The 25,937-nt window shown below is 44.1% G+C and overlaps 1 long non-coding RNA gene across 4 annotated transcripts in view; it reads right to left on the bottom strand.

Moving 5' to 3' along the window:
- Positions 1 to 1,371: 1,371 nt before the first annotated feature.
- Positions 1,372 to 25,937, bottom strand: part of LOC121816951 (uncharacterized) — a 282,412-nt gene continuing 257,846 nt past the window's right edge. For 3 of the 4 annotated variants that reach the window (XR_009596876.1, XR_009596877.1, XR_009596878.1), the window contains 4 exons: positions 12,962 to 13,049; positions 5,452 to 5,663; positions 3,698 to 3,747; positions 1,372 to 3,552 (listed from right to left, as the gene is read on the bottom strand). This is a non-coding gene — a long non-coding RNA (uncharacterized LOC121816951). Of the gene's footprint in view, positions 3,553 to 3,697; positions 5,664 to 12,961; positions 13,050 to 25,937 lie in introns of all 4 variants that reach the window. The other variant, XR_006056690.2, reaches the window with a different exon arrangement.

The following is a 25,937-nucleotide window of genomic DNA, read 5'->3' as shown; positions in this document are numbered from 1 at the left end:
CTGAGCATCAGATCAGGTCAGTATTGCTCCAGCTTCACAGGGTTATTGAGAAGCTCAAAGGCAATAATACCTGCAGAACACTTAGCCTTCAGCAGCTCTGACTCAAAGAGAAGTTGGATCTTGTTCACCAGGGGGCCTGAATTGGTGACTGTGGTCACTGGACAACAGGAAAAGAGGTCATCTGCCATTTGTAGCCGTCCTCGAATAGGCAGCTCTGATTTTTGCCTTCCATGAGCTACCCAGTCTCCTGGGTCAGGCAATTGCACAACAAAAGTGAACTTTTCTCTGCAATAAGAATATAACTATTGGCAGATGTCACTGAACCGAAATCTGGAAGACAATAAAAATGGGCATTTTCTTGTGGGCCTGCAACTTCCTGTTTCTCTGCAGGAAGACCCCAATTTCAGCCCTGAGAGAGAGAAGACAGTGGTCCTCAATCATAAAAATCAAGAGAGAAACCAATGCATTGATTGCCTTCCCAATCAAAATGCCTTGTTTTCTGCCTTTCTGAATATTCTGCCCAAGAATAATTCTTGGCTAAAACGCGGCATAAATTGTCCCATTCCCCATGCTTCCACCTCCTTCCAAACCACGGTCTCCCAACAAATCCTGAATTCCCAAGAAAAGGCAGTTTTGCATCCTGCCTGAGAACTCAGACTCCAGAGTCAGACAGACTGGAGTTCCAGTCCTCCCCTTACTGGTTCCTGGCTGTGAAATCTTAGTCAAGGTTCTTAACCTCTCATAGTTTTTTTCCTACCCTGTTCGGTGAGCAAAGAACAGTGTCTATATGGTGGAGTTTCTGTGAGGACTAAGTGACACTAAGTGGCAGAACTTGGTGAGATTTCACAAAGTATTGGTTGTTGTTATACTCATTTGTTTTAAAGAGAGGATATGGGATGGCAAAAATATTTTAAATGCTTATAATAAGCCCTGCAGACCCACAAAATTTGGGAGACTCTCATTTTTATAAATCATCTCATCATCTCCCGATGTGGTAGGAAAGATTTAGAATCAGTTCCTTGGAATCTGGGAATGTGATCTCACTGGAAAAAGAATCTTTACTGATGTAATTAAGTTAAGCATCTTGAGATAAGATGCAAAGGGGCCCTAAGTCCAATAAAATTGTCCTTAGAAGGGGAGGAGACCTGTATGAAGGCCATGTGGGGACAGAGGCAGAGATTAGAGTGATACAGTCACAAGCCAAGGAATGCCAGCAACCACTCAAAGACAGGAAAGGATTCTCCCCTAGAACCTTCAGAGGGGGCAGGAGCATGGCCTTGCCAACATCTTCGTTTCTGGCCTCCAGAACCGTGGGAGGATACACTTCTGTTGTTTTAAGCACCTTGTTTGCAATAACTTGTTGCACAAGAACACATCTTATGGCATCTTTAATAGGGAATTCAATACCTTGCCTCACAGGGTTCTAAGAATAAAGAAGGTGATGCTGCAGGTTTGCTGCCTTGGGAGTTTTGTTAGAAGCCAGCATGGAGCCTGATCATTGACAGCAGGCAGACTTGGGTTCAAATCCCAGCTTCCCTTTTACTTGCTGTACAGTCTTGGGCAGGTGACTCAACCTCTCTGAACTTCAGTTTCTTCATAGGTAAAATAGGAATTGCTGTTCAGTTGCTCAGTCATGTCTGACTCCTTGCGACCCCATGGACTGTGGCACGGCAGGCTTCCCTGTCATTCACTATCTCCTGGAGTTTGCTCAAATTCATCTTCATTGAGTTGGTGATACTACCTAACCATCTCATCCCCTACTGCCCCCTTCTCCTTTTGCCTGGCTTCATTGAGTTATGCAAGCCCCATTGCCAACAACAAGGCTGTGATCCATGAAGGGAACAATAGGAGTGGTAATATCCTTTTTAAAAAAATAGTTTATTATTTTTGACTGCACCACGTGGCATGCAGGATTTTAGTTCCCCAAGCAGGGATTGAACCCAGGCCCCTTGCAGTGGAAGTAGAATCTTCACCACTGGACTGCCAGGGAAGTCCCTGGAATAGTGATATCCTTATATCATGTGATAATGGGATGATTCAGAAAATACATCCGAGGTGCCTGGTATACAGAAAATGTGACGATGACTCTTTGGGGGAAATCCATCTAGCTTCTCACACACGTGGCAAGATGCTGATGTGGTTATGGAGTGACTATGGCCGTGGGGCAAAACTAAATGGCATCATGAGTGGGTTGACCCTGCAGCCACTCCTGGTTAGCAAAGCTAGAAGGAAGGACTTGGCTGTCTCAAGGTGCCTCGTGAGACAGCCCACACTCAGGCCTCCTGCTTTATTGTTCCTGCTGAAATCAGGGGACAGAAGCCTTGAAAGCCAGCCCCCAGTGTTGCTCTGTGTCTGCCAGGAACCTTCTAAAGGTGATGACTTTTAAACAGGCAGTGCCAATTCCACGGCCGTCCCGCTTCCTCAGGGTGTCTGTGTTCAGAAGGCCCCACCATCCGTGACCCTCCTACTTACTTCCTAGAAGGGGCACATCCTTTCCACTCAGTTAAAAGGACATTTTTTCCAATGAAAGCGGGTCATATTTCAAGTTGCATTGCCAAGGTATTGGGAGCCAGTAAAAGGGGGCATTTAACACCGTATTTATTTTGACTGGCAAAACAGGTCATGGCTGTAAAAGAAACAGCTCTTGAGAAGGAGGCAGCCTCGCCGACTCTGGGCTCACTCTTCCTACCCACACACACACTGTTTAAAGCATTCCAGCGCTGCTGCCAACCTTCCTGGCAGTGCTCTTATTTCTTTACATGTATGTTGCATTCCATCTGTTTAATGTGCTCTCTGTGCCATTCGTGGATTTTGGCAAGGCCTGGAGAGGTGGCATGGCATGCTGAAGCTTGTTCTAAGCAAAACGGGGCACAAGGCAGAGGGAGGTTGGAGGTTGATGAAGGGGTCCTGTTTCCCCTTTGACTCGGGTGTAGGGGGCGGCGCCTGGAGTTGCAAAGACTGAGGGGGAGTCGCAGAGCAGTTTTTTCTCCAGATGTGGTTGAATCACGTGTGTGCCACTACGGCAGTTCATCCTTAGTGGGGATTTTGGGGTGTACTTTTACGGTTTCTGATACGTGGCCAGAAAAATTAAAGTGATGGAGGAGGGTAACTGTGGGGAAGTTGACTCGTACTCATGAATCTGGGTTTCCACCTGGAAATCTTCTAAAGCGAAGCCAGAAAATGCCAACACCTGGATCCAATGGGCCCAAGGCCTAAAGAAAACTGAACTCCATCTTTACATTATTCTCAAGAACCATTAAGTACTTGGTTGGAGAAGCTGAGGAGACGTGCTGTGATTTGGATCCTATTTCATCCACTTGGAAGACAGGAAAGCCACGTTTATGTACCGCCAAAACATCTGGTGAATTCAGCTAAAGAGAAAACTCACCACTCCAGTTGCAGGGTTGGGGGATGGAGGTGGGGACAAACCCTTTAGAAACAGTTGTTGAGTATTGGGTGACTAAAAAACTTCCTGTCGATTGACTCAAATGTTCACTTTTCCATTGGTTCCTGTCGAGTCCAACTCTTCAGAATGAGGAAACAATGAAGATTCTGGGCAGAGAAACAAAGATTCGGGGGTTAAAAAGACACAGAAAAAAGACAACTTAAGAAAAAGGTTGAGTGCACTTTTTTCTTTTTTTTGAGTCCAGCCAAGAGTGTGAACAGAATCCCCGTGTTAAGAAATGGAATTACTCACCTGAATCAGGAGAGATGATATGGTAAAGGAAAAAAATAAGATCCAGCCTCCTAATAAGAAACAGCCACATGTGGAATAAAATTAGTGCGAATTGTGTAATCCCAGTTGGCCAGTTGTAACAACAGGGAGGAGGAGAAAGGAGGACGGGGAACATGTTTCAGATGTGATTCAACAGGTCCTGGAGCCTGTCCTGACCCTCTGGGTTGGAATTTCTGACTCCCTTCTCTGCCTTGACTCAGAATAGGAAACCGTATCCTGACCGCGCGTTTCTTTTTATAGAATTAAACTTTCTTGCCAACTTCCTCTGGAGCACAGGATCATCCCTCCTCGCCTCTAAACAATACGCCAATCATCGGATGGAAGTGAGGGGGGGTGGGGGTACTGACCTGTTTGCACCAAACATAACCCAGACCCTGAGCAGAAGACAAACAACAGGAATGGAGCTTGGCTTTCATACCCAGCCTGGTAAATACAACATGTTCTTACAGGTTGGAAAACCGTCTGGCTCATCTTTTGTACTTTCTCTTCTTTCTCCCACTTCTTCTAACTTGGATCTCATCAGTCAGCTTTGACGTGGGCCAAGTTCATGTTTGCCAGATACTGAGTGGATAATGGATGGTTTGTAAGATTCGTAATAGGTTAGAGATGAGGAGTCAGGCAGCCAAGTGTATACTGGATGTGTGTGTTGAGATGACTTCTCCCGATTTCCCACCCAGCCCTGAGAAGGGCTGGCCATGTGCACCCAGCTGGCCATGTGCGGAGGGGATTGAGGGCGGTGGGGACAGAGTCCCTTGTTTTCTGTCCATTCGGTCACCATATTTGCGCTGGGATGCAAGACTCCCAGGATACTCTCTTGCCTTGGCCAATCAGTTAGTGGGGGTCATTTCTTGGGGTGTAAGATATACTGAGGCTTGAGAGGCCAAAGGGGACATTAACAGAATGCAAAGTGTTTAGTAGTCCCTCATTAAAAATGGATTTTGTTTTCAATGCTTTTGAGGAGGGAACAGTGAAGTTGGAAACTGTGCTTGTAATTGGGAGCAGGTCTCCTGCCAGATTCTAACAGCTTCAAGGGATATCCAGTTTTAGGTTTACAGTACTACATTCTGGCTCATTGAAATTGCATCTAAACGTTGCCAGAATGTGTCATAAACTACAAAATCTGTACAGAAATGTATCGACATAATGGCTCTGTAACCTTAAATCAGAGGGCTTGGGGAGCAGCGTTTGTTCCCAGCAGGATCGTTCTTGCTTTGTCTCATGTCAGACTTGGGGCGCCTGGGACAATTATCATTCATGGGATTCCGACTCTGGTCTGACCAGTTCTCTCGGCTCTTAGGACACCATGCTAAAGGACTCTAGATATAAAGCGTCTTCTTTCAGCTCCTCCATTGACCAAGCTCCCTCCAATCTCTGAGCCTTTGCTAGTGATATTCCTGCTGCCAGGAATGCTATTTTCCTGTTTGGTCCCCAATCCACCCCTCAATTTACAGGCTGATTTTTCATGGAAGCCTTCCCTGACCCCTCAGAGTGGGTTCCTTTGTAGCTGTTTTAGTCCATCTGGGGCTTGTTGTTGTTCAGTCTCTCAGTTGTGTCTGATTCTTTGTGGCCCCATGGACTACAGCATGCCAAGTTTCCCTGTCCTTTACCATCTCCCAGAGTTTGCTCAAACTCATGTCTGTTGAGTCAGTGATGCCATCCAACCACGTCATCCTCTGTCACCCACTTCTCCTCCTGCCCTCAATCTTTCCCAGTACCAGGGTCTTTTCCAACGAGTTGGCTTTTCCCATCGGGTGACCAAAGTATTGCAGCTTCAGCTTCAGTCTTTTCAGTGAATATTTAGAGTTGATTTCCTTTACTGGTTTGACTAGTTTGAGCTTTCTGTCCAATGGAGTCTCAAGAGTCTTCTCCATCACCACATTTCGAATGCATTTGGGGCTGTTATAACAAAAATATCATAGACTGGTGGCTGAAACAACAGACATTTATTTCACACAGAGTCAGTGTCTGGTGAGAAGTGAACCCTCACCATATCCTCAAACAATGTCCTCAAACATGGTCCCAAACACCATGCCACGTCCTCAAACAATAGAGGGTGTGAGGGGGCTTTCTGGGGTCTCTTTTGTAAGGGCACTAATCCTGCTCCTAAGGACTCTGCCTTCATGACCTAATGGCCTCCTGCCTTCATGACCCCACCTCCTGAGAGGGGAGGGTCACATTGGGGGTTAGGATTTCAGCATATATCAAGACTGTCACTTAAAACTTCTGTTTCATGTCTGATTAGAGCTGCAACTTCTCATACTATAACTGGGTGCACACAGATCTCCTGAGGTTGTGTCAACGTGCAGAGTCTGATTTAGCTGACCTGGAGTGGGGCCTGAGTGTCTGCATTTCTAACAAGCTCCCAGGTGACGCTGATGCTGCTGATCCATGGACCATACCCTGAGAGCAATGGTACCAACCTCTCTCACTCACGGTTCCATGAGAGAAGAAAATCTGACAGAAAATGAGTTGAGCTTCTGTTTTCTCATTTCTCCTAAGGATGGTGCTTAACTAGAAGCATTGACTAGAAGTTAGTTCCTTACACATCTTGTCTGCCTTAAGGTTAGGCTTTTCAACTTCCATTTGGTTGATATTTGGGGTGAGGGGCTGTGTATCATGGGATGTTTAGCAGCATTCTTGGCCTCTACCTCTTGGATGCCAGTAGCACCCTCCCACAATTGTGACATCCAAAAAGGTCTCCAGACATTGCCCAAGAACTCCTGTCTTAGGACTTTAGGGCATCTTTCTCTGGCATGCCCAGCTGAGAAAAGTGCAAAGTCAAAGAGAGTGTTTTGTTCATGGCTATAGGCCCATTGTCTAGCACAATGCTCTCTATATGGCAGGTCTATAATACGTGTTGACTGACTGAATGAATGAATGAACGAATGAAAATGAATGAAAATGAACTTTCAGATCCTGCTTGGCTGGTGGGTGAACAAAACTGCCTTTACACAGCCTCCAACCTCCTCCGCTCCTTTCTCCCCCTCAAAAAACAGTACAACTTAGTGGGCCAGTTGTCATCCAAGGCACGATTTTTCTAAATGTAGCATTTTCCAAAGTAAATATCCTTTTGAAAAAAATATAAAGAAAGATTCTCATTTGAGATCTGTTTTTAAATGTCTCCAATGACTAAAATCCTCTTACAGTAAGTACCCAGAGAGTTGCATTTGCTTAAAGAAAAGAAAATGCCATTTTTAGTCTCAAATATAGAAAGTACTTGAAAACCATATATATATATATATATATTTTTTTTTTTTTTTTTGCATCTGACTGGGCAGATTATAAAATGGTAGAATTAATTTTGGTTCTAGATTGTTTCTAAAACTCCATCTCAGACTGAGGACTTATAGATAAAGTAACATCAGGAACTTATTTGAAAAAAAATTTCTAGAGTAAAAACACAAAGAATTTGAGGGAAAAAAACAGCAGTTACAAGGATTGGAGGTGAGAGGAGAGGTTAATTTTATACAATTTCAAGAGGAAAACTGCAAATAAAAATAATCTGCACCTCACTCAAAAACTATAGACTGAGGTTCTATTAAGAAAAGAGGTGAATTCATTCAATCTGCTTGTTTCTACATATTCAGAGACTTCAAGTTTTTAAACCAAATTGCTATGGAGAAAGCAAAGCTGACCTCTCCTCTCTTTCAAACCTTTGGTCAACTAGGATTTGGGGCACTGAAGGAGTTTCTGGAAAAGGATACAGTGGTGGCAACATTTCATGCTCTTCCATTATTATTCTTTTGCACTTAGCAGAAGCAAAAAATCTTTTTTTTTTTTTACCTTATGTGCTTACTCTGAAATCCACTGGTAGTGGCTGTGTGTGTAATTTGGGGAAAAGAGTCATTGATCGGTAATGTCTGCCGTAGGCAGAGTGGAGAGTAGAGGTGAATCAGCTGTGTATTTGCCATTCTTGGATCTTGGTATGGTCTTCTCTATCACAGGTGTTTTAGGAAAAGAAGGACATCAAGGAGAAGGCCCTGCCCACCTGAGCAAAATGTGCGTCATTCTGTATCACAGAGACACACCAAGACAATGTTTCAAATCAAGAATACTCCTTGAGACAGAGTGACACAGAAAGGCACTCTGAGGGCACACTTCCCTTTCTCCTCTGGATATATGGAAGAGGATACCATATGCATGTCCTCCCTCTCAGGGGCAGGATGGCCAGGACATTGCCTTTCCCCCATCCAGTTACCCTACATTCGACTATGTCACCATGATATCATATGCTGCCAAAACCACACATCCTCCTTCCTTGGAAAAAGGCCTTTTCATAAGACTTATTAAGTCTGAATATTAATCATATTCATCATTATTCAGTCTGCCTGCTGTCCACAATATTTAAATGAAGGAAAATTTAAAAATGGAAAAAGACAAGTTTACGATTTTCAAGACACTGATGAGTAAGAAATGATGGGGAAGAAAGCAACAGTGACTGTAAAAAAAGAAACAGAGCATTTAAAAAAAAAAGAATCCACAAATAGACTCAACTTTCAATATTAGTCTTTATTTAAAAAATAAGGGGAAGGATGATTAAAGAGATGAATTCACTTTTGAATAGAGTCCAAATGACTTAAGAATTATTTGGATTCAAATATTTCAGTTGGACAGGGAATGATATTAGAGTTATGTGATACATTAGGGGCTAAAATGAAATGGAAATATTTCTTTTGTTTAAAAGCAATTTTCTGGCCTTTGTGGTCCTTGAGAATTTCCTAGGTTGTAAGTGCCAACCACCATCCCCCCGCTTTGCTTTGGACACATGGGCTCCTAGTTCAGATCCACTCTGTTTTGGTGGGGGAGGGAAATGGAGTCTGTATTTGTGAGAGCTCCTTCTTAAAATCATGTGGCTATGAGGAAGGCTTTCCACAGAGAGTTGAGAGGTCAGTAATTTTGAATCCAAATTAGGAAGTTTTGATAATCATGATATAGCAGGATCACATCTGAATTGGTGCTGGCTTCAGAACCTCCCCTCATGGAAGACAGCCGCATGAGTCTGTCCCCGGTGAGTGAGGCTGAAGTGGAAATTCCAGTTTGGGAAGACAGGAGGCAGGTGGCCCAGCAGGTCTCCAGCCACATTTCAAAAAACAGTGTGTATGTGATAGACCCCAGCAAGCAAGATGTAACTATACACTCACCAAATATTTGTTAAGCACCTACTTTGTGCCAGGCCCTGAACTAAGGGCTCTGACATGTGGCATCCCATTAAACTCCCACCATCCAGCCCCAACTTTTGACAAGCAGACCATCCAAGCAGACTCCACCCATCTCTCGTTCCTAAATGTGGATTTGATAGTTACCTCACAGCAGGGTTTCTCAACTTTGGCACTAGTGGCACTTTAGGCTGTGTGGCTCTTTGCTTCGGGAAATTGCCCTGGGCACTGCAGGATATTTAGTAGCATCCCTGGCTGCTACCTGCTGGATGCCAATGTCATACCCCATCCTAGTTATGACAATGCCTTTCTAGACATTGCCAAATGTCCTCTGGGAGAGGAAAACTGCCCCCAGTTGAGACCCTCTTCCTTGGACACAGAATGGTTTGAATCCTCAGGCAGTTGTAGGTAAACTTTCCTTTATTCTGTCTGATGGTCTGACTCAGTGGTTTTCAAACCCAAGTTGTTTGTACACAATACCATATACACCCTACTTTATGGGCAGAGCATTTTCAAGTGTATCTTGACCCCATCCTTTTTTGCCTTATGTGCTGACATGAGAACCTAAAACCTCTTTTAAATTTAACACCACCAGTCTCCTGAAGAGTCCTGCAGTGATCACAAAGATCTTTCCAGGATAGAATTTCTTTTATGCCCAGGCTTTTCCATGGAGCCAGTGGTGACACCTGCCATTGCTAAACACTCCCCATGGTATCCCACCATCTCACTAAATCCTCATGTTTACACCATTTCTGCCCCATTTCAAGAGGAGACACTGAAGCTCACACAGGGTAAATCACTTGCCCCAAATTCCACGGCTAGTAAATGGTAGAGCCCATTTGATGCCAAGCTGTATGACTTTTCAATAGAAAATACAATATGCACAGCATACACTCAATAGCTATCAGTGACTGTTTACTAGTGGGAAACAAATCTTTCTAATTTGATCACGAATAGTCATTCAGAATTCTTTCCCCAAGCTGAAGAAGCCTGATAGGATTGCCCAATCCTCCTACCATCCCAGCTAGCAAGGATAGGGCTTTTCAGAATGTATATATGTATATATATATATATACACATATACCTCAAATTGTGTTTCTCTTCTGCAACACAAAACAGAAACTACCCAAACATGCATTAACTAGCTGTCAAAACAAAACAGATCATTTCCTTTGGAACTACAAAAAGACTGGAGTGTTGGCAGGTACTACAGAATAACTCACCATCATACTTGCCACACCATAGTATCATTACACATTTCTACTATATTCTCCCACATGGCTGAGTGCTTCTTGACGTCAGGGACTGACTTACTCATCATCACTAGACGCTGGTCCCATACTATGACTGTAGAGTTAGTGAATAACACATGAATACCCTTTTAAACTTAACACGCGTATTTTATCTCCATTCTCTCAGTAACTGTGGGTGGTATATATTTTCAAGAGCCTCTTTTTCATAGAAAGAGACTAAAGTTGAAGGAGATAAAGTGACCAGTAACAAGGTCACCCTGTGGAAAATTGTGGACTCAAGTCTCATGCTTTGAACTCCAGATCTTTTGCTTTTTACAAAGAGGGCTTTCAAGGTCAAGATGGGTTGGGATCCCCAGGTCCTAGCCTTGACCCTGATATCTAACATTTCTGAACTGTCTTACTATGAAGCAAATTAAATATAGGGAAATTGCCTCCTATAAGCCTTTAATGTTCACGGATTCGGCCACACAGTCTTGTGGAGAGAAAGAACAATGTAATAAGTACAGGCGGTTCCTATAGGAGGATATGGGATGTAGGCTTACCCAGGGTGACTTTTGGGTGGGACCTGAGAGGATGGCCGATCCCTTGATTCATGAGTTTCTTCTTACATGTGGCCTTTGGCTGCCCTGACTGGGAGTCCAGTGTTTATAAACGTTTTTAAAGTATTTAAGGGTCAGCATTTTTCATACAATCTGACTCCTAAATACAAAGATACTGCTTTATCTGGTACCCAACCAAAGAATAATGTGGGATAAACTGACTGGGCAGAACTTACAAGATTGAGAGATGGTCTACAGATGACCAATATGGCTGCTTCCAAAGGGATTTTTGAGGGATGTGTGGGACTGTCACCAAACATGGTGATTCTTGACCCCAAGATATACCTGAGAATTACTGGGAAAACATCAAAATCAGATCTTATACAAGAGATCTGTGAAGATATAAAATAAGAAAGAAAGACAACGTGGACATCTTTTTTGAGTTTTAGACATTTTTCTTTGACATTCTATATTTTTAGCCCTATTTCACAGATGAAAAACTGAAGTACACAGAGATTCTGTACTTTGCCCAAGAATGTAGCTAGGAGGGGAATGAACCTCAGTAGTCCAGGCCCTCTAGACTAAACCACATTCCTATCTCCCCAACCAGACAGTCATCTCCAGGGGACTGAGACTGGAGTTTCTCATCTTTCTGTCACCTTCAAACCTGATGCTATCATGTAAACACCAGGAACTCAGTAAAGCTTGTTTTGATATGAATCAACCTCTTAGACTGTTGACTGGCCTTTAAAATTTTTTGATAAGGGAAAAAGAACCATTACCCAGGAGGCTCAGTGGTAAATAATTCTCCTGCCAATGCAGGAGACTCAGGTCAGATCTCTGGGTCGAGAAGATGCCCTGGAGAAATGGCAACCTACTCCAGTGTTCTTGTCTGGGAAATCCCATGGACAGAGGAGCCCAGGGGGCTACATACAGTCCACGGGGCTGCAAAGAGTCAGACAAGAGTGAGCACACATGCATGCACCCAGGAGCTCAACATGTTAAGCGATCTATAGCTTGGTAATCACACCAGAAGGAGTGGAAACCCGGTGATGAAATGAAAAATAAATAGAATTAACGTCATCTGCTAAGCACCATTATAATGCATAACAGCGGCTGGTCTGCTCTCTATAGAAAATACAACCTGTTTGCAATGTTTTGTTTGTGTTACTGTTTCTGTTAGTATGAAAGAATTACAGATAAAGAATTAAATATTTTAGTGAGAATTCTATTAATCGGGGAAGGAGTTGAATGTGGACCTATATTAGTTCTAACTCTGAAAAAGGCTTTCCAAAGCCTGATTGTGTGTGGGGGCTAGCAGGGGAAAAGCTTAGCCTACTCAAGACAACTGTTTTTAAGCAAGTTGACAACCACTTTGCCGGGGTTCCTTTAATGAGCTAATTATAAAGGGCTCTTAGGTGTTCACTGCAGCCAGTCCTAGAGGAGCTCTACTTAAGAAACACTGAATGAGTCATTAGCACCTGAAATACTATAAACACTATAGACTCTTAGAACTTATAATGAAATGAATGTATCTACCACTTCAGACTGATCTGGCGAAGTCAGAACTTTTTCAGTTGCAAGCAACAGAAAACTAACTCCAATTGGCTTAAACAGAAAGGAATGTTTGTTAACATTAGGCAGAGCTGAACCTTCCTGCTTAAAGGGATGTCAGCAGGCATCTAACTTTGTCCGTTTCCTGCCTTTTCATCCTTTGTGTTTGCTCCATTCTCAAGCAGGCCTAAATGATGTTGAAGCCATTCCTGACATTTTCAGCCTTACATTCTACTTGCTTAGCATCCCAGTGGAAAGAGAGCACTCTTAATATCAGCACTTCTGCCAAAAATCCCAGGGCTAACATTCTTTGTCTCTGATTGGTGTAGCTTGGGTCATATGCTCATCCCTGAGCCAATCCCAGTGGCCAGAACAACACTGTACTCTTATTAGTCAGGACTGGGTCACGCCTACCTCTAAAGCCAATACATGGCCAGGCCCACCTTGAGCCACAAGGATCTAGGGGAAGGGACCATCTTCCCAGAGAAATATCTGAATTCTGATGCCAATGTGGGCAGGGATACAGAGCAGGTGGATGCTGGAGCAGGCAAAACCAATGAACACTGGAACCTTCTCTCTAAATTATCTCCAACAAGCAAGGTGTTACCAAGCAAGAGAACTTTACAGGTGTTATTTAGATATTTGCTCAGATATCTGAGATTTAAAACATGACCTATATTGGCTACATTATTTTGGAAATGTTTTTCTGCAAATTGTACTCACCCACATGGCTTGAAGCTTTGGGGGTTTTCTGTCTTTCTGTTTGTGCGTTGTTGTTGTTTTTTTTTTTTCCTAATTCTTGGAACTAGTCCTTAAAAAAAAGAGGAACAGAAATGCCACGGAATGATTCAAAACAGACAACTCTGAGAGCAGACAGAGATGGCAAATTAACACACTGTTGACATTCCTCCTGTCCTGATGACATTTCTTATGTTTAATAATATTCTCACGGTTCCTTTTTGCCTCTCCATTTTTATGTTAATAACTGTGTTTCAAGTTACAAAAGCAATAACAACCTAACTCAGGAAGAACTGAACACATCCAGGAAGCACCATGGTGAGCACATACACACATATACCCACATACTATCACCCATCATTTTAGTTAGAAACATTTATTTAATAAGTACCTTGCCCTTGTTATAGTCCAGAAACCATCCTAGCCCCATATCAAAGATGAGGAAGCTGAGGCTTACAGTGTTCAAGCTGGTTAAGTGGTGGATCTGGGAACAGAACTCATATCTGTCTTATCTCCAAGCCCTCATCCTTACCCACCTCTGTTACTCCTCCTTTTTATCCTATTACCCAAAGATCTCCAAAATTAACCTTACAAAAATGACATGATGTTCATAATGTTTTATGGCCTGCCTTTTCATATACCACATTCTCCCATGTTATTTAATATGCTTCTATGCAGTTTTTTTTTTTTTTTTGGACTGTATTGAATCTGTCATATAGACGTGCCATAATTTACTCAACTAATCCCTGATTATTGGATATTCGATTTAGTTCTAATTTTTCAGTATTATATTAATGCTACAGTGAGCCACCTTGGAGGAACATTTTTTGCATACATATCTGATTGTGTCCTTATGACAAATTCCTAGAAATTCAGGATCAAAGGGATTGGGTATTTTTAGTGCTTTAGTATATTGCCAAGTTGTTCTTTAGGAAGGCAGGCCCAGTGTACAATTCCACAGTAACAGATGAGTTTCTGCTTTTCCACTCTTTGCCACTTACGCCTCCTCCTCAGAGATGACCAGTCATTAGTTAACTGTGCCTCCCACCCTCCGAAATGGGAAACAGTGCTCACGCTCAGTCACAAAGTCGTGTCCATGGACCGACCCCATGGACTGGAGCCCGTGAGACTCCTCTGTCCATGGACTTTCCCAGGCAAGAATACTGGAATATGCTGCCATTTCCTCCTCCGGGGGATCTTCCCAACCCAGGGGGCACACCCAAGTCTCCTGCACCTCCTGTATTGGCAGGCAGATTCTTTACCACTGCACCACCTGGGAAACCCAATTGGGAACAGGGGCCTTTTCAAAGTATAAATCATTTAATAATATTCAAATGGTTGAATGCAAATGCAGTGGTAAAAAATTGTCAGTGATAATTTGCATCCCTATCATTGTTACTGCCTACATTGGGAAAGTTCATAACCTTTCTTCCCCAGCTCTTGGGACTGGATCTGCAGCCTTGGCACAGGACTCTGGCCGGTACCATGAAAACAACTCTCGGTCCAAGTCAGGAATCATGCACTGATTTCCGTGAAGGAGGCTATGAGGCTGGCCTGCCATCATGATCCTTGCTTATGACTGTATCATGTTGACATGGAGCCCAACTTCCCTTTCTCCGGAAACAACCATGGCTTGCTCTGGGGAACCACTGTCAGTTGTTTGTGTCCCATGGTGGGTCCTGACTGGATCTGCCCTGGGCCGGTAATGTAGCTGGCCTTAAAACACAAGCGAATCAGATGTCTTTCAGAGACTTGAACTTGAAAAACTAAAACAACTGAAGGCAAGTGGAGAGTAGTTGAGTCCATTAGAGGGAAGGAGGGGGCTTGGGAGGGAAGATTCTGAAGCTCGGGATTCCACGGCTCTATGTCAAGCACAGGCTTGGAACACCAGAGTAGTGCTCAATATGTGTTTGTTGTTGAATGAATGAACGGATTTGCTTACAGTGAATTTTTTTTTTTTTTTACTCAGTTCAGCACTCTTTCCTCCTTTTTTCTGGCAACACCTCTGATGGGTAATTCTAAAGCATCCTTCTAGTGGGAGGAAGGCAGCCTCCACTATGTGTGAGTTGACACTGTCCCCCGGACCCACCTGAGCTGGGAGGTGAAGTATACCCCTTTAGCCCTTAGGACCTCTCCATGGTGTGACGCCAACATTCTTTTCCTTCTACACCCACGCTCCCCTCTGGCTTATTTCCATTCCCAGGATGGGCTCTGTACTTTTCCATCCTTTGTGTGTTTACTGGTTCTCAAGTCTTGCCTACTTCTCCCTCCATCTCTCCCTATCAAAATCCTTCAAGCCCAGCACAAAGACCACCTCTACCAGGAAACTTTTCCTGCTCTGCTCTATTTGATTTTCTTCAAAGTACTGGTCAGGACCTAAGACTCCCTCACTTCTTTAGGTGATTATGGTCTGTCTTCCTGGCCATGAGGTGCCTGGCGTGAGATCTTGTCTGTCCTGTTCCCAGCTGCATTCCCAGCTCTTAGACCATAGTCTCGGACACTGTTGGGGCTCAAAAAACCTGTCTCAACTGACCTAGCCTTAGGGATATTGTCTAAGCAAGGCCACCCAGGAGTTGGACTCTTGAATAGAGGGTGGGCACCTGCTTCCTAGGTGGCTCAAGTGGTAAAGAACCAGTCTGCCAATGCAGGAGACACTAAAGATAAGGGTTCGATCCCTGGGTTGGGAAGATCCCCTGGAGGAGGAAATGACAACACACTCAATATTCTTGCCTGGAGAATCCCATGGACAGAGGAGCCTGGCGGGTTCCAGTCCCTGGGGTCGCAAAGAGTTGGATGCAACTGAGCATGAACACGAGGGGAAAGGGGATCTGCTGAGTCATCTGTTGGTTACACGTCATGGCCAAGGGCCTCAGGTCTGCTTCAGTCCACCCTTTTCCTAGGACCCAGAGGCTCATCTCTTCTTTAATTCCAGAGCTACCCCCATAACCTTCCAATCAATTATTTATTTGCCCATGTGGCTGTTTCTGCTCTTTGTCATCCCCAAACCCTAACCACATACTGATCTCCATAACTAAGGTTCATTTACTATTTTGCAGAGGATGAAGCTGAGACATGGGCTTGGCCCCATATCCCAGAGATAGCATCACTTGTGGGCTTTGAGGAGCTTTTCCTGAGTTCCTGTTGAATGTGGCTGATCAACAGCCAACTAAGAACAAGATGGAGCCCCTTCACTGTTTTCTGAGCGTCCACGCTGTTGTTGGCAGCCTGACCTCCACCTGGTAATGAAGAAGTGAGTGTCATTCTCAGAAAGCAAAGGGCCAGGTGGGAGATGTTGCATGCCATCTGGAAAGGTGCGGACTGAGTTTGTTCCTCGGCAGCTTCCATAACTGAAGGAGACACAAAACCAAGGCCCTTTCTTCTTGGGCTTGGGTTCCTCCTGGCTCCCACATCTATCATGGTCTGTCTGATGTTCTGGGTCCACGTGCCCTTACAAAGAGTTGGACATGACTGAACACAAGTACAAGGGGAAAGGGGTCCTGCTGAGTCATCTGGTGGTCAGATGCTCCTATCCACTCTGATTGGACTCCGTACAGAATTTATGATATAATGTTGGGCTGATTTCTTGACCTGCCATCTGTCAAGACCTGTCATTCATTTATCAAATATTTGCTGAGCACCTACTATGCATGGCCCTATTCTGGATATATCAGATCCCTGCCTTGTCAAACTGACAACAGAAGGAATAAATAATGTGATAGATCACAGTAAATGAGTAAATTCTTTAGTATATTAAAGGGTTATAAATAGACCTTTCTTTTTCCAGAAGATAAAGTAGAGCCAGGTAAGGGGCTAAAGAAGAAGTAGAGAGGCTGGTTACAGTTTTAACCAGATTACGGGCATACCTTGAGATGTGAGGTAGGTTCCGCATCATCATATAAAGTGAAGATGGCAATAAAGCAAGTCACATGAAGTTTTCAGCTTCCCAGCACATACAAAAGTTATGTTCATACTACGCTGTAATCTATTAAGTATGCAACAGCATGATGTCAAAAACCAATCACATACTCTAAGAATCAGTTCAGTTCAGTCGCTCAGTCGTGTCTGACTCTTTGTGACCGCATGAATCGCAGCACGCCAGGCCTCCCTGTCCATCACCATCTCCCAGAGTTCACCCAGACTCACGTCCGTCGAGTCAGTGATGCCATCCAGCCATCTCATCCTCTGTCGTCCCCTTCTTCTCCTGCCCCAAATCCCTCCCAGCGTCAAAGTCTTTTCCAATGAGTCAACTCTTCGCATGAGGTGGCCAAAGTACTGGAGTTTCAGCTTTAGCATCATTCTTTCCAAAGAAATCCCAGGGTTGATCTCCTTCAGAATGGACTGGCTGGGTCTCCTTGCAGTCCAAGGGACTCTCAAGAGTCTTCTTCAACACCACAATTCAAAAGCATCAATTCTTCGGTGCTCAGCCTTCTTCACAGTCCAACTCTCACATCCATACATGACCACAGGAAAAACCATAGCCTTGACTAGACGGACCTTAGTCTGCAAAGTAATGTCTCTGCTTTTGAATATGCTATCTAGGCTGCTCATAACTTTTCTTCTAAGGATAAGCATCTTTTAATTTCATGGCTGCAATCACCATCTGCAGTGATTTTGGAGCCCCCCCAAAATAAAGTCTGACACTGTTTCCACTGTTTCCCCATCTATTTCCCATGAAGTGATGGGACCAGATGCCATGATCTTCGTTTTCTGAATGTTGAGCTTTAAGCCAACTTTTTCACTCTCCTCTTTCACTTTCATCAAGAGGCTTTTTAGTTCCTCTTCACTTTCTGCCATAAAGGTGGTGTCATCTGCATATCTGAGGTTATTGATATTTCTCCCGGCAATCTGGATTCCAACTTGTGTTTCTTCCAGTCCAGCGTTTCTCATGATGTACTCTGCATAGAAGTTAAATAAGCAGGGTGACAATATACAGCCTTGACATACTCCTTTCCCTATCTGGAACCAGTCTGTTGTTCCATGTCCAGTTCTATCTGTTGCTTCCTGACCTGCATACAGATTTCTCAAGAGGCAGGTAAGATGGTCTGGTATTCCCAGCTCTTTCAGAATTTTCCACAGTTTATTGTGATCCACACAGTCAAGGGCTTTGGCATAGTCAATAAAGCAGAATTAGATGTTTTTCTGGAACTCTCTTGCTTTTTCCATGATCCAGCGGATGTTGGCAATTTGATCTCTGGTTCCTCTGCCTTTTCTAAAACCGGCTTGAACATCTGGAAGTTCATGGTTCACGTATTGCTGACGCCTGGCTTGGAGAATGTTGAGCATTACTTTACTAGCGTGTGAGATGGGTGCAATTGATCCCTGTCTCCTGTACAATGTCACAAACCTCATTCCATAGTTCATCAGGCACTCTATCTATCAGATCTAGGCCCTTAAATCTATTTCTCACTTCCACTGTATAATCATAAGGGATTTGATTTAGGTCATACCTGAATGGTCTAGCGGTTTTCCCTACTTTCTTCAATTTGAGTCTGAATTTGGTAATAAGGAGTTCCTGATCTGAGCCACAGTCAGCTCCTGGTCTTGTTTTTGTTGACTGTATAGAGCTTCTCCATCTTTGGCTGCAGAGAATATAATCAATCTGATTTCGGTGTTAACCATCTGGTGATGTCCATGTGTAGAGTCTTCTCTTGTGTTGTTGGAAGAGGGTGTTTGCTATGACCAGTGCATTTTCTTGGCAAAACTCTATTAGTCTTTGCCCTGCTTCATTCCACATTCCAAGGCCAGATTTGCCCGTTACTCCAGGTGTTTCTTGACTTCCTACTTTTGCATTCCAGTCCCCTATCATGAAAGTGACATCTTTTTTGGGTGGTAGTTCTAAAAGGTCTTGTAGGTCTTCATAGAACCATTTAACTTCAGTTTCTTCAGCGTTACTGGTTGGGGCATAGACTTGGATTACTGTGATACTGAATGGTTTGCCTTGGAGATGAACAGAGATCATTCTGTTGTTTTTGAGATTGCATGCAGGTACTGTATTTCGGACTCTTTTGTTGACCATGATGGCTACTCCATTTCTTCTGAGGGATTCCTGCCCGCAGTAGTAGATGTAATGGTCATCTGAGTTAAATTCCCATATTCCAGTCCATTTTAGTTCGCTGATTCCTAGAATGTCGACGTTCACTCTTGCCATCTCCTGTTTGACCACTTCCAATTTGCCTTGATTCATGGACCTGACATTCCACGTTCCTATGCAATATTGCTCTTTACAGCATTGGACCATGCTTCTATCACCAGTCACATCCACAACTGGGTATTGTTTTTGCTTTGGCTCCATCCCTTCATTCTTTCTGGAGTTATTTCTCCACTGATCTCCAGTAGCATATTGGGCACCTACTGACCTGGGAAGTACCTCTTTCAGTATCCTATCATTTTGCCTTTTCATACTGTTCATGGGGTTCTCAAGGCAAGAATACTGAAGTGGCTTGCCATTCCCTTCTCCAGTGGACCACATTCTGTCAGACCTCTCCACCATGACCCGCCCATCTTGGGTTGCCCCGTGGGCATGGCTTAGTTTCATTGAGTTAGACAAGGCTGTGCTAAAAAATGCTAACCGTCATCTGAGCCTTCAGTGAGTTTTTGCCATAGTCACATCAAAGGTCAGTGATCACAGAACACCGTAAGAAATATAGTAATGAAAATGTTTGAAATATTGCTATCCAGATGTGACAAAGAGATACAAAGTATGCCAATGCTATTGGGGAAAATGGCGCCTATAGACTTGCTCAAACCAGAGTTGCCATAAACCTTGAATTTGTAAAAAAAAAAAAAAAAAAAAGCAGGATCTGTGACTCTCTATAAAGTTAAGCACAATAAGAGGTCTCAGTGAAGCACAGTGAAGCACAATAAAAGGCCTGTACTCAGTGGTGGCCTCACTAAGGAAAAACTGGAGGAAAGAATGGCTGGGTCACATGGATGCTGGGGTCCAGGGTGGGGAGAAGGGTTTTGCAGGTCCAGGGACCACCAAGTGCAACATCCCTAAGTGAGGAGTTTTAGAACCCAGCAGATTGGGGTTCCGATCTCTAATGCTCTACTTTCTCTCTGTGCAAGCTCGGGAAAGTTAATTAACCTCTCTGAGTTTCAGAGTGCTTATAGGCAAAATGGAGATAAAAAATTAGATAATACCCGTAAAGCAGGTTGAACAGGGCTAATTATCAGTAACTGTGACGAACAGGCCCTGCCCGATCCTAGAGATGTGGACATAACTACAGGAAAGTCCGAGGTAGCAGCGGGCAGTAAAGCGTGATGATTAAGAGCATCAGCTGTCATTTAGTAGTCCTGTGACCTTGGGCTAGTTTATGTAACCTCAGTCTCCTCTGTTGTAAGTGGGATAATAATAGCAGCGACATCAGACAGTCATTGTGAGGAATCAGTGAGCGAATCCTGGAACGTGCTCAGAAGGTGGGCTTGGCTCTGAAGAAGCACTCAGTGAATGGCAGCTATTTTTTTGGCTGAAACCATGGGGAGAGAGGCATTCTTTTCTCCGTAGGATTGCTAAACTGGTAGAATGTGAGCCGGGAGCTGCTGGGGGCCATCGGTGGGAGGTCTTCCCTGCAAAGGAAGCCAACCCAGGGAAAGCAGAGCTGAAGGGTGGACAGAAAGGGACTTCTGACAACTTAAAAAAAAAATGTAACTTTAAAAATTAACCCAAAAAACTTACTGTCAGGGGCTTGCACCATACACACATTCAGCTTATGCAAATCCAACTTGCCTTGGTGCAAGCTGGTTGCTTGCCTTGGTGATGCAGTCCTCAGGAAGCAAAGGGCCAGGCAGGAGGGGTTAGGTGCCAGCTGGAAAGGTAAGGACTGAGTTTGTCCTTTGGTGGCCTGTAGCTGAGTGGGGGGGATGGGGTGGGAGCTCCAAGCCAAGCACCCCCATCCTTCTCCCTTCTGGTTCCCAACCATCCCAGTGTTTAGCACCTTTGGATGCCCTTTTTAGAGCCTCTCAAAATCTCACCAACTTGTACATTAAACAAGTTGTTTAAGAGAAGGCCTAACAACAAAAAGCCATGATGACTTATTCTCTGCTTTTAAAGGATTTTTTTTTTTCATTGCGCTAGTGTTGAAAATCCAGTCATGTGTCTGTGTGTGGGAGGTATTGTTTATTCATTCAGTGGGTAACTCCAGCTGCACTCTGGACATGCGGGCCCTAGCTGTGACTCTGGAGCCCAACTCCCTCCCCCCCGCCGCCTGCAGGTCACAGCGGAGCCATCCTCACTTGGTGACCCCCAGCCCACTGAGAGGGTCCCCCGCTCCCTCCTGAGGGCCACGACCTTGTCCTGAAAGCAAGTAACACGTACATCCGTGGATTTCCAGTTTTATGTGTGACTAAGTGTCACTTTCTAGGAAACTACTGAGTTACTACAATTCACTAGTCATAACTAAAATTAGTATGTTACTAGGGTTTACCAAGAACTCAGCTGCAGCATTCTTCGTGGAAGGCTGGCTCCTGCTCCGTGCTTCCCAACCTTGTAGAACTCCTACTACGCAAATTGGAAAGGGAACTGGGGATGGAGACTGGATGAAGTGTCTTTGGCCACACCTAAGTTAACCAAAAGGGGCAAAAGAGCTTGAGAGCCACTGTTCTAGGATCTAGAAATTCAGAAATCTCCTCTCTGGGTGCTTTAGTGACCACCCCCCCCCCCCAACCAACACATTTCAATAGCCCTGACATTTCCAGTTGCCTCTACATCAATAGTGATTGCACACATTTAAACCACAATAAGTTACCCACAGAACACATTTTAAACCAGTATCCATAAATAAAATTCTAGTTCTGACCTCCAGATGCCTAAAGAACTCCTTCATACATTTAATATATACTCATTAAGACTTTAAAATAGGGACTTTCCCAGTGGTCCAGTGGTTAAGAATCCACCTACCAATGCAGGGGACATGGATTTGATCCCTGGTCTGGGAAGATCCCACATGTGGCAGGGCAACTAAGCCTGAGCACCACAACTACTGAACCTGCACGCCTAGAACCTGTGCTCCACAGCAAGTGAAGCCACCGCAGTGAAAACCCCAGGCACCACAACTAGAGAGTAACCCGCTGCTCACCACAACTAGAGAAAGCCTTCCCACAGTGACAAAGATCCAGTGCAGCCAAAAAAAAATTTTTTTAAGACTTTAAAATATATCAGGCATGGGTTAGTTCTGGGGCATGCAGTGAAATCAAGTCTGTCACATTCCCTGTCTGCATTCAGCTTACAGTCTGGTCAGAAAAAGGCATGACACAAGCAAACAGCAAAGCAATTATATAATTCCGGGGGTTTAAAATACTAAACAAGGTATTGAGAATAGCAGGGGAGGCCCTATTTAAACACTGTGATCAAGGATGGTGTTATCAGCCAGGCTTCTGTGGTTGCAAGCAACAGAAAATGAAGCTGGAATGTGGTTGCAAAAATGTGAGATGACTCACAGATGCAATGGAAAACCGGACAAGGTGCTGGAAGAACAGGAACCAGGGAAATGCTGGGAATCCTGGGCACAGGAGGAATGAGATGTCTTAAATACCTCAGACAGGAGGTATCATGGCCAACCATTTCCTATTCTTAGTTCACATGAGTCAAGGGCCCCTCCCTTGCTGGAGAAGTAGTGGAAGGGCAGGACACCTTGACTGACAGCTGTTCCAAGACCATGTGGAACAGGGGGAGGGAAACGGGGTCCCATGGCGGATCCCATTGGCTGGCCAGATCAATATACTTCTCCACCTCCTTCCCTTCTGCATGTTTCCATTATCAAGGCTGATACAATCTAATTCCTCGCCTTCCAAACCTTCCTTGCAGGAATAGGTGGCCACATATATGACACAGGTCTGGTCAATAAGACAAGCTGCTGGGGGTTGGGGGGAGAGGGTTCTGGAAAAGCTTTTTGTTTTTGAATAAAAGGGACAGAAGTTGCCAGTAGCACCACTTCCCTCTTCTTCCTGGTTGGAATATGGAAAAAAAACAGCTTGGAATGTTAGCCACCAGCCTTCTTACAGACCACAAGAGCAAGCCCAAGAGAAGTAGGGAGATACAGGTCAGGATGTTACTGTGTTGCCAAACTCTGAAATCACTTGAGATCTTGCTTTGTGAGAAAAATAAACCACCTTTTTTTTTTAAGCTACTGTTTGTCAGGCATTCTTTTGTTACTTGCAGCCAACTGTATTTTCAGCAGATTGTGGTAGATTGTACTACTGTTCCCCACCCATTGGCTTCCTTCCCTATAGCAAGCTTATACACTCTTGTTCACTGCTGTGTAAACTGCAATCCGCCCCCTAAAGGTGGTCTATCCTTCCCAGTCTTGACAGACTGGGACATGTGACCTACTTAAGCCAATGGAGGATCAGCAGATATGCCTGACATTCACATGCCAAGTCTGAGTTAATAGCTTTAAGAGAGGAGGTGGAGAATTCTCTGGTGGTCCAGTGACTAAGACTCTGTGCTCCCAATACGGGGTGGGGGAGAAACGGTTTGATCTCTGATCAGAGAACTAGATCCCACATGCCACAACTAAGAGCTTGCATGCCACAACTAACACTGGGCAAAATAAATAAATATTTTTTGAAAATAAAAACATTTCTTTCAAAAAAAGAGAGTGTACATTTTTAGTTGTTACCTGCTGTTTGCCATCAACCACCAGGTGGCTTGTCCCAGATAGTGGCTTCTCCTTCAGCTTGTCTCATGGAATGAGAGATACACGGAGCTGTGGCTAAAAAGGTGCCATACATGAAATAAACGTTTGTTGTTGTGACCCACAATGTTTGGGGCTGTTTTTTAGTCTGACGAAGCTGACCAAAACACTGTAAATGATGCTTTACAGTGTACCTGCTTCCCCCTGCCCCTGCCAAAACTGGTATGGATGTTGGGCAGGCAAAATTACTGGGTATCAACTATTGAAGACCTTGCTGAGGAAGTGGCAAGAAAAGCTGAGGCCTAAAGCCTGCAAAATAATCATCTAGTCAAAGAACCAGGTGAAGTATTCTAGGTCAGAGAATCACGTGCTCAAAGATCTGAAGTAGAAAAGTGCTTGGCTTTTTTAGAAATTGGAAGAAGGTCAGCATGGCTGGAACATCCTCATTCTTACTCCTTAATCTGTGTCTCTTTTCTCTATTTTTAAGCCTTTGGCTTGGACTCATGTTTCTGGTGCCACTCTCGTCTCCTTGGACTTGCTGACCCAACTCAGATTCACTCTCCTTGACCGTCCACCTCTCTAAGGATTCAGCTTGCAGTCATTTCTGGCTCATCCCACTCTTAGCTCTTTGGGGTATCCTTCTTGCCCACGCCAACTGTGACCCCATGAACCAAACCCTAGACTGAATCCAGTGGAGACCCTCTGGAAACACAAGGCCAGGCATCAGACAAGGTGGACTTTCTCCCCATCTCACTACTCAGGCTCATTTTGTGGGGCTCCAGTTCGGCCCCAGGGAAGGAGAAATCCTTCCACATATCTCTTAATTGGTGGCCACACATAGCTCATTAAGCTTAATTAATGAGCCTTTATCAACTTATTTTTGAGCCTTGGTGGAAAGTTGAATTCTATGTGCAGGCTGGGAAAACAGATGGATGGGTGTGTCTGCATGGTTCTCAGCGGTAGGTTGAATTCCTGGTGAGCACTCATTGGATCTTCAGTTTAAAACAGTCAGAATCCCAAGCTTACTAAACTGAATGGAAAATATGCTCCTAAATCCTATGAAACAGATCCATTTTAAGATACCAGCCTGCCCACAGGTCCCATTGCTGAGGTCCTGCCTGCCCCCAGGAGGCCCTGGAATGCTTCCCAGAGGCTATTTCTCAGGAGGCTTCTCAGTTCTTTATTGATTCTCTGTCCTTTGTTTCTGAGAGAATTGTGTCTTTACAGTAAATCTTGTCTTACTTGGGGGAGACTGAGCAGGTTTCTGTTTCGTCCAACTCAGGATGTTCAGCCTAGACCACCTGCTTTCAATTTTGCCCTAAGCTGTGTTATCTGGTAGAGACCAGAGTGTCATTATCTGGAGAAGGGCTGTCTGCCCATTTTCAACTGATCCTTTGGGAGAAAGTTTGGCTTTTTTCACGGTGGAGTCAAGGTGACCCTAGCAAGAAGTGAAGAAGGTTAGGGAAGTAGAGACTGAAATGGAAACATGATGTTGGAGGCTAATAGAGGAATGGAAGATTCTGGTGGTGCTTCTAGAATTTAGAAACTGGGGTGACTGGGGGCCCTACTTTAGCCTTGCAAACATGTTTGGTTGGGTTAGAACTATGGTTTTTAAACATTTGAGTGTAAATGCTTTCGGGCAGGAATGCACTTAATTTTTTTTTAATGTCGGCCATTTTAAAAGTCTTTATTGAATTTGTTACACTATTGCTTCTGTTTTATGTTTTGCTTTTTCTTGGCCGCAAGGCATGTGGTATCTGAGCTCCCTGACCAGGGATTGAACCGGTCCCTCCTGCATTGGAAGGCTGATTCTGAACCACTGAACCACCAGGGAATTCCCATGAGTGCACTTTTTTGTTCACCATAGTTCTCTCTCACCACTTCCTATTGTATTCTACCCAAATGTTTCCTTCACTTCAAGTCATATTAATATTTGTCTGGCTTCAGCTAATTGAGATTATCATCTGTGCTTTACGTAAAAAGCCTGGTGAGAAAGTTAGTAGGACTCTATCATTCAATTCAACCCTGACTTCACACTTGAAATCTTTCCACCAGAGTCCCTCCCACTTTATCAGCCTCTGTTCATCATTTTCATACATCTAATGTGTTCAAGAGTTACGTGCAAATCTGCACTGAAAATAGAAGGAGTGTCTCACATTGTTTTGGACTCAAAAACAGAGAACTAATATTTTTCACCAGTTTGTTGAAGCTTGAGGAGGAAAATAACCTCGAGTATCCCTTTGGAAGGGAGAGGGCTCTCAGTGGTAATCATTCCTGCCTCTAGGACCAGCGGACTTCTCATGGGAGGAAAAACCAAAAATGTCTCTCTA

This window comes from Ovis aries, chromosome 17 (genome assembly GCF_016772045.2).
Source record: "Ovis aries strain OAR_USU_Benz2616 breed Rambouillet chromosome 17, ARS-UI_Ramb_v3.0, whole genome shotgun sequence".
In the NCBI taxonomy this organism is placed as follows: domain Eukaryota; kingdom Metazoa; phylum Chordata; class Mammalia; order Artiodactyla; family Bovidae; genus Ovis; species Ovis aries.
This window is presented reverse-complemented; position numbering and strand designations above follow the sequence as displayed.